General features: G+C 38.4%; 1 pseudogene across 1 annotated transcript; it reads left to right on the top strand.

Moving 5' to 3' along the window:
• The first annotated feature begins 6869 nt into the window (after positions 1-6869).
• Positions 6870-8044, top strand: LOC143548938 (ethylene-responsive transcription factor TINY pseudogene; annotated as a pseudogene). The gene is made up of 2 exons (XR_013138041.1): positions 6870-7337; positions 7718-8044. The product of XR_013138041.1 is annotated as an ethylene-responsive transcription factor TINY pseudogene (transcript).
• The last annotated feature ends 318 nt before the right edge of the window (positions 8045-8362 follow it).

Raw genomic sequence — 8362 nt, 5'->3', positions numbered from 1 at the left:
TCTTAAGCTTGAAGGTTCTGACAGGCGGGGACGAACCCGATGAAGCCGGCCTCTTCATGCCGGTCATCGTCGTCGTACTGGGCTGCCCGGAGGTGGCAGCTGTCTCAATCTCCGGAACAGTGGTCTCACCACCCCCAGGGTTCCCCGCCGCCTCCTCGCTTTCAGTCTCGGAGTCAAACTGATTTCCTAGGTCGACGGCGGAGGTAACCTTCGCCTTGCCCTTCGCGCCAGTAGCCTTCTTATTCCTCACGAAGAAAGGACCATCTGCGGATTCCTCATCGGAATATGACAAAATTAGAGGAATTCCAGCAGAGGTTTGAGCATTGAGAGGGCGAGGGTTAAAGAGTCCCTTGCCTGGCCGCGTGGCGCTCAGAATCTCGTGGTCCGGAGGGTAGACCTCCACAAACCGATCCGCCGTTTGCTCCAGGATGGGCAACTCGTTCTCGTCAAGATCACGAGTACACAACCGAGCGGGACCACCGCTCTCCCGCGGCTGCAGAAGAGACTGCAAGTTGTTTCCCTCTGAAAATAAAAAGAAAGAAATGGTTAGAACAAAAACCCTAAATTAGCAAATAATATGAAGCATACCGTAAGGGATAGAGTTCAAACCGTATTCGAGGACGATGGGAATCTGTGGCGCCTCTGCCCCAGCATCTTTCCACACCCGGCTCATACCGAGCATCACCATCCCAGACTCCGCAAAGCGGTAAACCGGAGTCTGGATCTGGGAGATCTTGGTGAACCATTCCGCCTCTTGGTAATTGGAGGCGTGAAGGCTAGGGAGCGCCCTCCCGTTCTTGAACGTCATCGCAATGGGGACGACGCGAGCGAAGATGTAGAAAAACTCCCGCTTCCAAGACCGAAGACTGCGCTCGGTAGCGCATATCTTCAAACCCTTGATCCGAGTGACCAAGGTATACCAGCCTTGGATGCACCTCCAGGAGTAGAAGGTCATCAGGCGGTCGACGCGGGGCTCAACGCCCAGAATATGGCACACCCATTCAAAGTGGCGAACCTTAGCGATCGCCATCGGGTGCACCTCCGTCAAATGTACACCGTGTCTCTCCAGAACACGGTATACGAACTTCGTTAATGGGAATCTGAGATTCCCATATATGAAGAATGAGGCATAATCCCCTATCTTTCCCTTGGGGGCATCGTACACCGTCTGGTGAGGCTCAGGAAACTCAGGCTCGAAAGGCTCGAGCATGAACTTCTTGATGATGTACTGGTACAGGTCGACGGTAAGAGCACACTGGCACTCGCCAGCAGTACTCTTATCGTCCTTATCAGACGCGGACATTGGGTTCTCGGTGTACACCTCAGACTCCTCGGTAGTAGCCTCAGGATCATGAATGGAAGACATGTTTTGGATGTAAAGAACGATTTCAGGAGAATGCTCGACGGAAAAGTTAGAGTATTCGCCGGAAATCGTTTAGAAGAAGAGTGAAGTGAATGTGTGGATTAAGATGCACCCTCTCCCCCTTTATATACTCATCGCAATGAATGCGATGAATTTAATGCGGAGGAGAGAGAAAGCGCAGGTGCAATGAAACTATGACACGTGGAAAGAGCAAGCTGGCAACAGCTGTTGAAAGGACGCGTGCCGTAAAATTCGCGCCCACGCGCCTGAAAAAGCGTCTGGAATGACCATATACCGTCACGTCACTATAACTTCCTGCACGTCCTGAAACTGTCAGAAGAAACCGTCGGACGACGCTAACGTCCCTTCAACAGTTTGGACTGTTCTTATCCTTTCACCAACTCTTCGAATTTCAAAAACATTCAAAAAGATTTAAAGATTCAAAAATAAGAGGGAATATACCCTTACCTTGGAAAGCGAGAAACCATAAGACGAGTGCGGGTATAGTGTCAAGGCGAAACCCTTCACATACTTAGCACTTGCAGGGAATCAAAGCTAACAAGATACCTTGGGAAACAAGAAACCGTAAGACAAGTGCGGGTACAGTGTCAAGGCGAAACCCTTCAAATACTTAGCACTTGCAGGGAATTGAAGCCAAGAAGGATCTTATGGACCATGCTTGCGGAAAGGGAAATAGTACCTCCGCATAGCGGGAACGTTGAGAACTAGCTTGTTTGAAACTTCAAGGCGGAATTGGTAGTTTAACATAACTGATCACTATGTCCAAAACTACCAAAACCTCGTGAAGAATCTATGCAAGTGAAACGCAACGCTCCCGACGTGCGAAGGGGTTAAACACCTACCCGCATCATAACCAAAGATCAGGCAGAAAAGTCGGGAATTTCTGCGAGACATTAGGAAAAAACGGCGGGAAGAATCCCCACGGAAAACCTTAAAACTAAAAACCATTTCCAAAACTCTTTGCTTAAATCCAAAAGTTCACCTCATTAACAATTCATGAGAACATTGGACTGGGGGGACTTGAAGAAGTAGGTCCCAGCAGAGCCCAGTTGGACCCGCAAGACTCACCTTGAAGAGGGACGTCTGCGCAAAGACCAACTGGTTCCGCAGGACCCACCAGGCTCAGAGAGATGAAGACCTTACGTGCAGTACGCCAGCTGTTCCCACAGGAAAAGCCTCCCAATGGTGAAGTACCCCGCCTGTTCCCGCAGCTGCGGATACAAGCCATCAGGGAAGGCTACCCGCACTAATAGCAAGGCTACACGCACAAGGCACTAACTCAATAATTCAGTAGTCACCTGAAGAAGGAATGAGCAAGGCGGGAATACTCCCGCCCAAATGAGCCAGTCCGTACGCTTCTGGAAGATCTTTTGTACTATACATGCCAAGGTATGGACAAAATAGACAAGATCTGACCAAAGCAGCCCATGAACTAATCACAGGGTGACAGCTCACCGACAACAGTACGAGGAGGAGCACGCTCTAGTACAAAATGTCACTATCAGCCGCTGCCTACTCACCAACCCTTGTTGTGGCACGTACATAGCCTGCAGTTGGTGGAAAAGGAATAGTACACAGCCGGCCATGTCACTATCAGCCGCTGCCTACCCACCAACCACCAGCATGGCACGTGCGTAGCCCACAGTTGGTAGAAAAGGAATAGTATACAGCTGGCTGTACCTGCTTGGAAACCTACCTTCGGCTATAAATACTCTAACACCTTGGAACGGTATGATCATCTCATACTCACATATCTGCTCTAGCTATTTCTCTTAATATACACTTATATTCAGAGCAATCTAGTCTGATTCTCACGCCGGAGGGTGGTCACAAGGAGGAACCCCCGCCCCCTTCTCAGTGACGAGCTCACGGTGTCTGTTTTGCAGGTCATCAGAAGAACAACCATCTTTGCCAGACCTAACCCTCGTGGGAAACATCTACTTAACCCCCAGATTATCCATAATCTGCCGGGGTCACTTAGTGTTTCTTCATTAGGGATTATGGTTTTGTCAATTATGCAATGCCATCGTTACAAAGGAGTAAAATTTTCATCTTATCACATTTCTTGTAGTGAATACATAAAATGATAACATTGTATGTTAAGTTTTTTAATTAAGGATATTGGTTTCGTTAATTATGCAATGTGATCTCCATAAAGAGTAAAATTTTCATCCTATCATATTTCTAGTAGTGAATAGAGCATCTAGATCCTAGGTATTGTTTTGATATTTGTGATAAAAAAAATTGTGTAATAGGTACGAGATATAAGGAAATTGTGATATCGTAAAGCATAGGTTTTTAACTTTTTATACCAGTTTTCAAATTATTTTAATTAAGTTAAAAAATTTACGGCATAACCAAATAAAATATTATTTTACATGAAAGACATATAGGGATTTCAAAGGTAAAAAAAAAAATAAATATTCTAGCACAGGAAACATATAATATAAAAATGGTGGGTCAACCTCATTTATAACCGAAGCATGGTCAGTACAAACCTTATTGTAATTTAATGTCCCATGCACCACCATTCATTATGCCTTGAGATCTCGAATTCTCGATCACCACCATATTGTGAGGAACACACAAAAATCGATATTTTAAGAGGGAAATTTAAATGTTTCCAAATTTGGCTAGGCAAACTTAATTCTTATTTTGGCTTGTTTTAGAAAATGTTCAGTTTCAAAACTATTTATAGGGCCTCTTAGTATTCGGGAAATCGGGTTGAACTTGATTTGAGTCGTGTCAAGTAACTAGATATCTGACTTGGGATTGACTAGAGAACTGACTGATTAAGCATATTGGGTTTGGCTCTCGTTGCAACTTTTGAGGGTGAATGACTTTGGTCCGGGTTTGGATTCGTCAAGATCAGGATAAAAACTAAAAACCAAAATGTGAAACATTATAGCCTATAAAATATATATTCATTCCAAGCACAAACCAAAAAAGACTGAAACCACCACCTTATATAGCCATATAGGTCCATCTTTGATTTTGATTTTGATTTTAGGTTCGGTTCAGTTTTAACCCAAAGCAAACCCCTACTTACTATTTTAGTTTGCCTTAATAGTTTTTGCTTTCTAAAACTATGTGCTAATAATAAAAATGAAATTAACATCTAGTCATTATATACAATCAAATTGAAATTAGTAATTCAAACTACACGGTCCACTGAACGATAATGATGCATACTGATAATATGACTAATGACATCATATATACTTTTATTTATGTCATTTTATAATTTACAACATTTTGATTGTGATAAAAATCGGTCAGTAGTTAGTTAAGCACATACATTGTTACTTCTATGTAAGATTGTAGAGGTGTGTGCGGTGTGGTTTTAAGCTAACATTGAATCGGATACCAAATTTTGGTTTTTTGTTTTTTCAAAATCGTTCGGTTTCAGCTTACGGGTTCAATTTGGCTATTGGTTCGGTTTTTTCGATGTTGCTAATCGGGCTAGTAGTTTTGGGGCAAGAAATTTGACACATAAATTGGACATACTAGTTAAAAAAATAAATAAATAATATAATATTAAGAGCGGATAAAAGATATTACATTTAAAATAATTTAATCTCACCCGAATTGACAATACACAACCGATGAATGTTAAAAATAAAACAAATATCCAAGTTTATAAAACATAAACGATTCAACAAAAAGTTATTCAGCAAATCATTTTTATAGGTTTGGTTAATTTTTTAGGTTTTTTCACAAACACAAAACCGAACCAAAACTGAACACTCGATTTCTAATTTGGTTTGGTTTTTCAGTTTCGTACACACCCGTATAAGATTGTAATTGTTCTTGATGGCAAAAATGAATGTTTGGGTCACCAATAATCACATTGTCAGTATCAATTATTATTAGCTAGTCGGTAAAAGTTTGAATTATAACTCACTCTAACTTTTAGGTAACTATTTATTCATGAAACTCTTATATATGTAATGCATTAACTATTTATTTATGAAACTTAGAATATTTGTCTGGTGACACTTATTTTGGGATGTAGATGTGATATTTTGGTTTTAAATAAAGTATATAATAACTAGAGATACGTAAATAACATTGAGGTCTTGGTTAGTCTTGGTTAGAATTTATATATCGTAGTACTTGTTAGTTGTGCTAGAATTGTTTTTTAAATATATATAAAAAATTTGTTAGTTTACTAGTGTAAATGTTTTCTTATAAGTTATAAATAGATTAAAATATGTTTTTAAATGAAAAAGGAATTTCACAAACAATTAAAAGATATTATAATTTGAAGAAAAAAACAAACACATATATATAAATCTGAACTTTGATTTAAGGACGCTGTCTAAATTTACTGATGGTGGGATCTGTATTTGACTTCAAATATTATCGGGGCCATATATAATATATAATGGTCCAGAATTTTAACTAATAATAGAACCATTTACGATAACGACTGAAATATAAAGAAATATTATTTGTTAATTTGGTTTGTATTTCGGGAACTAAAAGAAGATATTAATAATTATCAAAAATAGCATGGAAATAATTTTAAGAGAAACTTTTCATGACAATAATAACATTATAAGTGATATATATATTTAGCATGTATATCTTATGTACGTAATGCATGAAATTATTCTGTAAGTTATCAGCATATTACCACAAATAACTTAACATTAAATATGTATTCAAATTTATACACTTAAAATGTAATATAAGGTGATGGTTATACTAAAAATAGTTTAAATTATGAGAAGTCATCAGAGCGAAACATGTGTATCACAAACGGAGTGATAATTCCGTCAGACTAAAAACGTAAAATCTGGTAGTATGTATATATAGTCGACGCATCGTTATAGTCGGTTAGTAATAAAAGGTTAATAATATATAATTTTTAAGATAAATTAATATTATAAACTAAAATTAGTTTTGGCTCAACCAAATATTATTTATGTACTTAATTAATAATTTCTAAGATAAATATTATACACTAAATTTAGTTTTGGCTCAACCAAATATTATTTATGTACTTAATTACTAGATATAAATTAATATCTTGTCCAATATATATCACATAGATTTATTTAAGAAACTGGTTAATGTTGTGATTTTTTACCCAAATATAATCCTTATGAAAAATATGTAACAACCTATCCTCTATTCTTCTCTCTAATATTATTCTCTTGTATCCATTGTTAAAATATTTTTGTTAATATATTATGTCTATACATATCCTTCTTTCTATATTATTTTGGTTCAATTCCCATTTCACATACCCTTAATAATTTTATGAGCTGCCTCGGTCGGTTTCTGATTGCTACCTCTTCTCTCTCTATATCTATATCTATATCTATATATACATATATATCTAACTATATGCACTATATATAATATAAACTCCTCTCACACCAAACACTTGTAATACTTGTGGGTGCATTTATTTTTCGTACCTACATTTCATACCCCCCCCCCCTTTTCTCTTAGATCAAGCTTCTTAGAACTCACAATGGCAGGAAATGATGTAGTCGAACAGCCCGAAGTAGTCGAACCAAACCCGAAAAGAGCGAAGAGGGCACGAGAGAATTCGGATGACAATGCAAATGCGAATACTAGTAGTACTACCCCTAACAAGCCAAACAGCAAAAGCAGCAGCAACAACAGCAACAACAATAATAGTAATAATGGTAAGCATCCGGTTTATAGAGGGGTTCGGATGCGTGCATGGGGTAAATGGGTATCCGAGATCCGAGAACCCAAGAAAAAGTCTCGGATCTGGCTCGGGACGTTTGCTAACCCGGAAATGGCCGCACGTGCACACGACGTTGCCGAACTTTCCATCAAGGGGAACTCGGCCATCCTTAACTTCCCCGAACTCAAACATCTTTTGCCACAACCCGAATCGTGTTCGCCATGTGACATTCAAGCCGCAGCTACCAAAGCCGCCTCGATGGAACACCTTAACCCTACCACCACGGTAAAGTTAAAACTCTTAAGTGTGTAAATATTCAGGGCTCGGCCATCGTCTAGAGCCTGTTTTCAATAGGGCCTAAAACTTTTTTGTAAAACTATATATTTATATGTATTAAAGCAGTAAAAAATTTGGGCCTTTTTTAAACTATAAATAACTTAAGCTCATATTTATAATAAGTAGTAAAGTTCACAATAATTTTACTTGTTTATTATTTTTACAATTATCGACGATTTATATATATTATTATTTTTACTTGAAAGGGCATTCAAAATCTTATAGACAGTCACTATGTGTAATGAATGTGAATTGTATAAAGTTGTATTGATACTTTTATTCATATTTACATAATAATATCTTTTTTCTAATTACATTGTGTCTAGCAGGTAACAACTCTGCCATCAACACCTTCCACGTCATCCTCTTCCTCGTACTCTGCGGCGTCCACGTTGACATCCTCGGCATCTACAACCTCGTTGTTTACATCGGATGAAGTGTCGACAGCACCAGCTGATGAGTTGGGTGAGATAGTTGAATTACCTAGTTTGGGAACGAGTTATGACTCGGTTGAGTCAAGGGATAATTTCGTGTTTGTGGAATCGGTTTGGGACTACTACTCGTCGCCGCCATGGCAGTCGGATTATTATTTTGGCGGCGAGCCGCCATCTACTTCCGGTGGCTTGTTCTTTGATGGCTTGTTATGGCAGCATTAATAAAAGTTAAAAAGAACTCAAAAAGAAAAGATGGTTTTGTGTGCTTTTCTTTTTTCTTTTTGTTTGGTGTTTTCATCTTTTGTTTATTTGATTTGAAGGTTTTGTTGCTAGCTCCACTTTTGTTTCATCTTAACTCTGTGAGTTGTATATATTTATGATTATATTTGACAAAATATATTTGCAATTTGGTATATTATATTTGATTACTTTAATGATCATGACACCAAACTAAAAAAAAAAAGAGATAAATGATATGAGGATAATTATTATTTTGATTCATTATTTAACATAACTATTTTAGATTCTCTCCAAAATAGT

The sequence above is a fragment of the Bidens hawaiensis genome, unplaced genomic scaffold (genome assembly GCF_021521415.1).
Source record: "Bidens hawaiensis isolate Kalapana, Puna unplaced genomic scaffold, B.hawaiensis_p1.1 tig00015320_1, whole genome shotgun sequence".
Lineage (NCBI taxonomy): Eukaryota > Viridiplantae > Streptophyta > Magnoliopsida > Asterales > Asteraceae > Bidens > Bidens hawaiensis.
Note: the sequence above shows the minus strand (reverse complement) of the source record. Positions and strands in the feature narration are given on the sequence as shown.